The following is a 9,912-nucleotide window of genomic DNA, read 5'->3' as shown; positions in this document are numbered from 1 at the left end:
TTTCCAAAATGTGTTGTTGTTTTTTGTCTTATAAAAAAAAAACATTTTAGGGATCCCTGGGTGGCACAGTCGTTTGGTGCCTGCCTTTGGCCCAGGGCGCGATCCTGGAGACCCAGGATCGAATCCCACATCGGGCTCCCGGTGCATGGAGCCTGCTTCTCCCTCTGCCTGTGTCTCTGCCTCTCTCTCTCTCTCTCTCTCTCTCTGTGACTATCACAAATAATAAATAAAAATTAAAAAAAAAAAACATTTTAGGGGCATTTGGATGGCACAGTTGTTTAAGTGTCCACCTTTGGCTAAGATCATGATCTCAGGGTCCTGGGATCAAATCCTGCATCAGGCTCCCTGCTCAGTGGGGAGTATGCTTTTCCCTGCCCCTTTCCCCTACTTGTGTGCATTCTCTTTTTCTCCCAAAAAAATAAATAAAATATTTAAAAAAACATTTTGTTGTCTTTGTGTTATTACAGACACATAGAAACATTCCAAATGTTTTTTTGTAAGAAACTTTAGATAAGTCAAAAGAAGAAATCATACTACCGTTTAAAAATAACTACTTTTAAAACCTTGGTTCATCATTTTTCAGATCCTTTTTTTTATACATCTGTACTTTCTTTTCCACTTTAAAATATCATGTACCCAAGAGAAATGAAAATATATGTCCACGCAAAGAATCATATATGAAATGTTAACAGCAACATCATTCATAATGTTCTCAAAATGGATAAAATCCAAACATTCAGGAACTGGTGAATGGAAAAACAGATATGGTATATCCATATAATGGAATATTATTTGGCCATAAAAAAGAACAATGTATTAATGCATGTTCCAACACAGATGAATCTTCAAAACACTATGTTAGGTGAAAAAAGCCATATGTGAAAGTTGACCCATTGCATGATTCCATTTATGAAATGTCTAGAATATGCAAACCTAGAGAGACAGAAAGTAGATTAGTGGCTGCCTGGGGCTACAGATTGGAACAGGGAATGACTGTAATTGGGTACAAGGTTTCTTTTTGAGATGATGGCACTGTTCAAATGTTAGAATGCAGCAATGGTTATGTAATTCTATAAATTCATTAAAAATCATGTGCATGCTTAAAATTAGTCAATTTTCTGATATATAAATTATACCTTAACCAAGCTGTCAAAATATATACTGTGGACCTCTTCATTCACCAAAAACTGTGCTTGAAAATACAATTTTTTAAAAAAAGATTTTATTTACTCATGAGAGACACAGAGGGAGAGGCAGAGACATAGCCAGATGGAGAAGCGGGCTCCCTGATGTGGTACTTGATCCCATGACCCCAGGATCACAACCCGAGCCAAAGGCAGACGCTCAACCACGGAGCCACCCAGGTGCCCCTGAAAATATAAAACTAATCAAATCCATATTGTTGGTCAGAGATGCTCTCTCTAGCGCTGATACCTGCTGTGATTTTCCAGAAGTGAGTGGGGCTGTGTATTATAACTATGAATGAGGCAAAGCACACCCTAAGGCCTATCCTCATGTGCCCAGATGATAAAGAACTAGCACACCTTCCTCAGCAGTCACATAACCCCACACAGCATTCTAGGCACCAGTGAGGCCATTAAGACCATGACTGCAGAGATTGAACCTTTGGACAATACCCATTACCTCCTTGCTGTTGCTGTGAAGACAAAAATGTGTGCTCCATGTTTGTGTTCCCTCAACAAGCCCTGGGGTGTATCTCCAGGCCCATTGTTTCTTGTTCCATTGGGAGGCTGTCAGCTGAAATATCAGGTCCCAACCATCCACTGAGAAGTCTCAGCCAAGCTACCTCACTGGCCCTTTCCCTTGGAATTGGTATGACATATTTCTGTGTTGGCACGTAGGATAGGTGCTGTGTCCGTTTTTCTCAACACTGAATTCCTAGACTTAATATAATTAGTAGGTGCAGAGTACACACTTGTTAGAATAAAAAGGTTTGTAAACCATCTCCCTTTATTTTTTGGAGTCTCTAAAACTTCTCATTGATAATGGACCCACGGAGCACTAAAGCACCATCCGTCAGCATTTCAGCCACCACAGACTGGCTCCCAGTCAGACTGAATTGACTGACCTCTGACCTCACTGGCTTCCAGGCATGGTCCCGACTCTTGTATATTCTGGGCTTACCTGAGGGTAAAAGCCAGCAGATTTGTGCAAGGGGCTGAGTCGGGATAGGCCAAATACATTCAGATAACGTGCTCCTGGATCTGGCAAAATGTAAACGTTGATTATGTATCCTACAGCCACTGGCTGAAGGCTAGGTTTGAAAACCGGGTAAAATTGTGCAGAAACCCAGGGGCAGATACAAGTCACTGTGCATCTGTATTTGCTGGATTCCTCTAAGTCAGTAGAGTCTGTGACACTATTCTCCCCCAAGAAAAGACCTGATATTCAAAATAGGGAGAGATACCCATTTAGGAAATCTGATGATATATTTGAGATCATTTTTTCCCTGTTGTACAATGAAGTGTGAAGAACAGAGAGTAAATAAACCTTTTGTAAATGGCTTCATTAGCTTTAATGCTGCATTTATGAAAAGCCTACCACTACTGTTTACCACATCAGGTTTTCATCTCTTTACAAAAGGCTGATGCTAAAAATAAAAAGGCTGATGCTAATATGACCTGGCCAGAGGTCATGTTTGCATTGTGCATTGATACAACGTATTATCCTAGGAAGAGAATTAAGTTCAATTATAGAGCAAGTACATCAAATATTAAAACCATCACTTGTGCCTAGTTTTTCCTGGAAAAGGTAAACTTGGGTGTTCAAGAATTTATGTGATATGAAGTGGTAAAATAACCATTGCTTTAATTCTGTATCTACTGCTATAGTAAAACCCTATCCTTACATAATTTCTATATGCTAAATATGGGAAGGCCTAGATCTGTGCATGCCAGGGCACGTTGTAATACATGAGAATTAACCATTTCCTTCTCCCTCATCCCTCCCAGCCCCTGTCCAGAGTCATGGTCTAAGACAACATGAGTCATCTTCCAGAGAGAAGGCCTCAATTACGTTGCTTTTCTAGCCAAGAGGAAGGATTCACTAATTTGCTCACTGGAGAGCGTTTGGTCACAAGTCCTAACTACTGCCTCGGCTGCTGGGGAAGAGAGATGAACAACACAGGAAGCCTACTGCAAAGGGTTTTATGTTTGAGAGGAAGAGATCAAACACACCTAAAAAATTTTGCAATTCAATGGGACAATCAAATATGTACATTTTCTAGAAGACAGAGCAATGATTTTCATACCAAGGGAATGAGCAACAGGGAGAAGACTGCTTGAGAAGGAACTGGCAAGACAGGTAACATCTGCATCTGTGGAAATGTGCCCAGGAAAAGTATTTCCGGAGGAGGAAACTAAATGAGAAACAGCTGGAAGCAAGAAGTGCAGGAAGCTCTCTGTGCATGTGTGTGTGCGCGTATGTGGTGGTGATGGTGGAGGGCTGGAGATGTGGTCTGTGGAAAAGCCCATTAGGACTTGATCACAGGACCAGGAAGGGACAACTAAAGCATTCGGGTTGAAGATTCAGTTGATATCATGGAACCTTTATAAGTTTCAGAGTATAATGGGGCCTGCTACCATTTGAGAAGATGAATTTGGTCAAGAGGTTGAGAGTAGCATTGAACTGAAGAGCTGGGACAGTGTACGAAGCATATCAAATCTAGAACCTATTGTATGGAGAAAGACATTGAGACCAGAGAGAAAGTGATTTGCCAGGAGGTTGCACAGCAGTTTTAGGGCAAGGAAAGGAGTTTCCTCTCCCGCCAATCCTGGTTCTATTGCCAAATGGTCAGGCTCCGGTTACTTTCTCAGTTCTTCTGGTCCGCTGACATCATGGCTCATCTCTTGAGTTAGACGTCTGACTTTATTTAAACACAGAGGTCCTATACCTCCTCCATCATCTTCTTCTGCGCTTGACCAGGAAGGATGAGGAAGAGGAGGGGCGAAAGCCAGTTGGATGTGTACAGTGATCAAGGCAGGCACTGTGTTAAGGACTCAGAGACAGATTAGCCTCAGTCAGCAGCAGAGAAGGACTCATGACATAATCCAGAGCCATATGGACTGAGGGTAAGCAGAGTGACAGGAACATTCTTTGGGGGTGATGCATCCATTGGAGGTTGTGGTAGGGGGAAGAAAAGAGGTAAAGAGGTGATATCTGGGGGGAGTCCAGAGAGGTTAGGTATGCAGTGCCAGGTGGATGGAGAAGGAAGGGCATGCCTTGAGAAAGAAGAAGCCATGAAAACATGGATGGGCATGGACAGGTAAGAAGTGTTTGGAAAACCACACGACCTCAGTTGGTGGTAGGATGGTGGCATGGGCAGGTCGGGCAGAGCTGAGGCTTAATGGCTGTGCTAACCACACCAAGGACTTTGGCCTGATGCGTTTAAACTGGTTAGAAGCAACATCAGGTTGGTGTTTAGCTTCCACCTTCCCTTGTCCTTAGTATTTCTCCAGTAGCCTCTTCATAGCTATTCCTCTGGGTCAGCTGTGGGAGGTTATGAGTTCTGCACACTGGAGTGCTCCAACTAAGACCAGATGGTCACCTGGCAGCAGGTGAGCTGGTGCCAGGCTGCCTGGGCTCAGGGGGGAGTCTCAGCTTACCCTTGTACTAGCTCTGTGTTAAGAGCAAGCTGCTTAACCTCCCTGGGCTTTACTTTCCTCGTGCGCAAAAGAGCAAAATAGAGACAAATAATAATGCCGACCTTAAAAAGGTTCTTGTGAGGTTAAGTACAATGCATATGCAAGATCTTCAGAATTCCCCTTGCTTATCCTAAACTCGGAGAATGGAGTGCCAGGAGCTACACAGAGGCCTCTGGGTAAGGGGCTGTAGCGGATGGAAGGAAAAGGTGGGATCACAGCCCGCCCTTCCTCAGTTTGGTGTGCCATCACTGCAACAAGGAGAATGCTTTCACAGCTTTCGAGCCACCCGGTGTGTGATCTTTGGGTCACAAGACCTCTGCCCCACCTGAAATCCGGGCTAGTCTCTGAATTGGTAATCCTGTATTTCTCTGCATAGAGTCTGCAAATTTACAACAGGTTTCCTTCTTTCTTAAGCCCCCGGAACACAGCAGGTTTTAATGGGCACATTGAGAAAAGTGAGAATACAAAACAAACCAGATCAGCAAATGCAAATAAGGCTTTTGATTTGGGTTTGCACTGATGACTACACCACAAGCCCTTGGCCAAGCATCCAATTTATGATTTTGCCTCTTATACTCCTGGTGAATGCCTGGTGAGTCGAAATGATCTTTCCTGATTAACTTTATATAATGCGTGTGCTAACACCATGCCCACCTGAGCAATTTCCTCAGTATTTCAGAAGAAGAAACATAGGGATCTTCCCCAACGCACCCATACAACAGTTTCAACATAATTAGTAGCATTTCTGGATCCAACACAACACTCTTATAATGTGTATGATGGAGAAAATAAATGACTCTAATTATACCTTATTAAATCTTATTAATCCTCATTAGAACCTTATTATTCTTTATAAGTGGGTTACTAGGGAAAAGAAAAAAAGAAATGCTGGTCAAGTCCCGTTATATTGGACGGGGACTGAGTGAACCCATCCTTACTTTGAGTGATACCAGTATTTTTTCGTATTAAACAACAGCATTTAGAATATGGGTTTGCGGAAATGTGGAAGACAGACTAAGTGAATTGTATTGTAATAGGATCTGATCTCTTGAAAACCCTAGGAAAAACTCTTTTAAGAGCTCATATTTCCTATTTCAAACTATATGAGTAGCAAAGAAAAAAAAAAAACTCATTACTGCATGGCATAGATACCCTTTCCTTATCTCTGCTTTTTTCGATTTCTGCAGGTGTAGATGGGAAATTAAGAGGAAGAGAGAGAGAGATTAAGTAACGTGAACTGAGGGATGTCTGAATTCAACGGCTTTGCACAAAGAAGGTGCTCAAGAAATGGTAAGTGCAATAACCTGTGTCTCTACGTTCACTTCTTAAATTCGGGGTTGAAAAATATCCCTTCAAATGCAAGAGGAAGCAAGTTCTGGAAGTTTCATGAACAGGTACTCCATCCAGGTCCAGGGATGGGATTTCGGGCCTGCTGGGAGTCAGGGCCTCCTCCTTGGGTGGAAAACACCTCCCCCACTGGTCATGTGACTTGGCTGGGGGGGGGGGAGGTGAGTTCCTGAGCTACCTAGCCCTTTACTTCGTGCAAATCACTTTACCTGTTTTTCATCCTGAGATGATAAAAAGGACTACAATTTATCTCACCTAACACAAAAACCTAATAAACCCGTGAAAAAGCACTTTTATGATGTGCTGAGGTGAGGGATTATTATTTTAGGTACCAGGAGGCCAGAAATAGAAAGAAACAAAGTCTACAGCCTTGGAGTGCCTTCCAGGCACTAGCTGCTGAACATTACAACCTTTTGACAAAGTAAATGGTGGTTTTCATGGTTGCTCATATTTACAAATGTCAGAGGGGGAAAAAAAAATCGTACTCAAACCTTCCAAGAACAGGCTTGCCTCTATTCAAACCAGTTCACCCAGTTTACAGATTTTTTTTTTTTTTTTTTTTTAAGCTATCAGTGCACAGCAAGCTTTCTGGGCTTCCGGACAAGGCTGGGAGGTAAATGTTAAACTGCTGGGGTTCCTGTGAGTACAGGACGGAGAAAGATGCCCCGAAGCAACTGAAGGTCACCGCCACTCAGGGCTCAGTCAGACCCTTCCAGGAACTGGCTGGGGGGCCAAGGGAAGCTGGAAAGCTCTTCACCGGGTGGTCCGCACGGGCCTAAGGACAGGTGGCCTGTTTGGCCCCCGCCCCCGACAGCTCAGTGGGGCTAGGCCCGGCCGCAGCGGCGGGATCGAGGCCGGGGCTGAGCATCCGGGGCCCGCGCCGCGATCCGCGCGGTGTGTGACCCTGGGCGAGTCATTGGTCTTCCCGGGCTTCGGCTCCGTCCCGTGCCAGGTGGGCGGGCTGGGAGGTCGACCTCGGCGGGCTCCGCCATCCGGTAGGTTCCGAGTCGCCAGGCCTCCAGGGCGAGGCTCGGGGCTGGATCGCGGGAGGCGGTTCCGCGGCGGGACGTGCCCGGCTCCGGCTGCGCGCCCCCCGCCGCGCTCCCACGGCCGCCGGGCGCCCCCTCTCCTGCAGCCCCTCGCTCGGCCCTTGCTCCTCCGCCGGCCGCTCCCCCTTGCTGGGTGCAGGCAGAGCCTCCGCACGCCCGTTCCCCGCCCCCGCTCGCAGCGCCCGCGCCCCCCCCCCCCGGAGGCGGCTGCCCCCGCGCCCACCGCCCGCCGCCCGGCCCCCCCGCGGCCACTCGCGCTCCCATACCTTACATGGGCAAATGCGTGCAGGCAAAGTCAGGAATTCAGGCCCCTGACGTCAGCCTCCAGCTCTCAGGGCACCGCACGGGAGCCCGGGGAGGGGGTGGGGACGGCGGGGAGGGAGGAGGGGGAGAGGCACCAACCAGCAGCCGCTCCAGCCCTGCCGAAGTTTCACTTTTTGTCTGTGGGTCCGCTCCCGGGCCCCGCGAGCTCTCCCGGGAGAAGTAGCGCGGCGGGAAGGGGCGAGCCGGGCGCCGCAAGGTAAGGGCGGGCTGCGCGGCGGGGCGCGGGCGCGGGCGCGGGCGCGGGCCGGGCGGGCGGGCGGGCGCGGACAATGGGAGGGGGAGTGCCCGGCGCCTCCTCCTCCGCCCGTGCCTCCGCCTCCGGCCGCCGCCGCCGCCGCCGCCGCCGTCCCGGCCGCCTCCTCCCCGAGGTATTGTTGCAAATCCTCCTTCCCCCCCGCCCCTGCGCTCCGGGCGCCTCGGGAACCCCCGGCCCTGCGCGGGCGCGAGCGCCTCCGGGGCCGCGGGAGCGCGGGGCGCGGGGCGCGGGGCGGCGGGGCCGCAGGGCCCGCGGGGCGGAAGCGCCGGCCGCCGCGCAGTCCCGGGGCGCACGCATGGGGGAGGGGGCCCCCGAGCTCCCGGGAGCGGCGGCCCGGGGCTGGGCGGGGTTGGCGCCCTCCGCCGAGCGCCCCCTGCCCGGGCCTTTCCGGGCGCCCAGGGGGCGGGGCCACACCCAGCCCCGAGCTTTCGCGGAATCTCAGTTGTCACCGTGGAACGGGCCTAGGAGCGCGGTCCCTCGAGTGCCCCCATTTCACAGGCGGCTCAGTCGAGGCCCGGAGAGGAGGAGGGCCTCCCCGCAGGGGCTCCCCAGCGGCCGAGCCTGATGGGCACGGACGGCCCCCAGCCCCCCCCCCCCCCCGGGTCCCGGGCGTGCGCGGCCGGGGAGGCTGCTGGGGCGCAGGCCCTGCCCTCAGGGGGCGCGCAGTCACCCCAGGCGCCCGCGGCGACCCCAGGCCGGAGGCGCGGGGGCCCGGGGAGAGGCGCGGGCGCGGTCCGCAGCTTCGGCCCCGTTGGGGGGGCCGCGCCGGGTCAGGGCTTGGGAGGATAGGGGAGGGGTCTCCTGGAGGCGCCAGCGACGGGAAGGCCCTTTGGCGGGGGGAGGGGGCGGGGGGCTAGAGAATACGACCTAAAACGTGGAGAGTGGAGATGAAACTGTGAATGGGACCGGTTGGGCGGAGGGGCGCGGAGACGAGGTGAGGGGCGGAATGGTGCCTGAGCACCGGACACGGCGACGCCCTTGGGACCTGGACTGCTCGGGAACTCGAGGCCTCTGGCTTCCCTTTCCCTTCCCCGGGATCCCCTGCCTTCCTGCCCCCAACTACAAAATGCAAACATTTAGGGTCATCGCTGAGCTACTTACTTTCCTAAGGGGACTCCCTTAACTTTGTTTCCAGTCCTTTTCAAAGTTGCTTGCCTGCTAGTGAAACTCACTCTCACCAGGTGTCAGTGACTTAATGATGGCTTAGCTTTCCCAGCACTTGTGCCTTTTAAGAAGGTCTCTAAGTACAAGGAGGGAAGGCGCCTAACTGTCCTCCCCCCAATTCCTCACCCTACCTCACTTTTACAGGTAGGAAAACAAACATAATGGCCCAGAGGAGGTGGGTGCTAGTTCTGGAGGTGGATGGTAGGGGGAGGGGCATAACTCAAAATAGGGTTCTCTCCACCCCACAACCAGCCTGCCTTCCTCCCAGGTTAAAAGGGGTCAGTTAAAAGGAAGAGCGCGTTTCTTGCCTTTAATCTTTCCAAGGCAGTCCCCCATCCAAAACACCCAGGCTTTTATGGTCTAGAATGTAGGTTCTAGATGGGAGATGAGTAGTTGGGGTTAGCTGTCCTAAATGGTTGAGGGCACCCCTTTGGGTCAGGCATTCACCCAAGCTCCTGCTCCTTCTAACATGGGTGGGCCTAGAGTTGGCTTTGGGGATGATCGGAGGGAGGAGAAACTGAGTTGCAGAGCTGGTTACCGTGGCTGGGACTGAGTAGGATCCTCTTGGTGGTGACATATTCTGGGGGGGAAGTCACTGTTCTGGGAAGGTGGACAGTCCCAGGCAGTGGTTGGTGGCGAGGAGGCTTCATTATGAAGGGAGTTTGGATGTGACTTGAAGTCCTCTTTTGAGGGTTTTGATCACGCTGGGACATGATTGAGAGGGGGAGGAACTGGCATTGGGAAGCTTCCTGCTGCCCAGTTCCAGCGAGAGGCAATAATTTGGCCTAAGAGAATTCTCAGTGGGTGTTCATTCATTTTCTTGGCATATATTACTTAGTACTTATTATGGGCCATTGGCAAATATGAGAAATTTGTAGCAGGTTTCTGTATTTTACTGAGACAAATAAATTTTATTTCATCAATTCTAAAACACACTTCACATTTTAATATGACTGAAATTGGGTTCTTTTATAATCACAGATGTGTCATAGCTGAGCAGTTTTTCATTCTAAGTTGATAATGGTACATCTTAACAGTTGATGGTTAGATTTGATAAAATTTGTTCATTATACCCTTTATGAATGTGCAAGGCTCTGCACGTTATTAA

At 49.9% G+C, this 9,912-nt stretch overlaps 1 protein-coding gene across 12 annotated transcripts in view; it reads left to right on the top strand.

Annotated features, from left to right (window-relative positions):
• The first annotated feature begins 7,447 nt into the window (after nt 1-7,447).
• Nucleotides 7,448-9,912, top strand: part of LOC121477519 (LIM domain containing preferred translocation partner in lipoma) — a 667,092-nt gene continuing 664,627 nt past the window's right edge. For 9 of the 12 annotated variants that reach the window (XM_041731917.1, XM_041731895.1, XM_041731914.1 and 6 more), the window contains exon 1: nt 7,448-7,580. The gene's annotated coding sequence lies outside the window, so the exon portion shown is untranslated. Of the gene's footprint in view, nt 7,581-7,725; nt 7,753-9,912 lie in introns of those variants that run through there. The other 3 variants (XM_041731915.1, XM_041731911.1, XM_041731897.1) reach the window with 3 other exon arrangements.

Source organism: Vulpes lagopus, chromosome 17 (genome assembly GCF_018345385.1).
Source record: "Vulpes lagopus strain Blue_001 chromosome 17, ASM1834538v1, whole genome shotgun sequence".
Classification (NCBI taxonomy): Eukaryota; Metazoa; Chordata; class Mammalia; order Carnivora; family Canidae; genus Vulpes; species Vulpes lagopus.
Note: the sequence above shows the minus strand (reverse complement) of the source record. Positions and strands in the feature narration are given on the sequence as shown.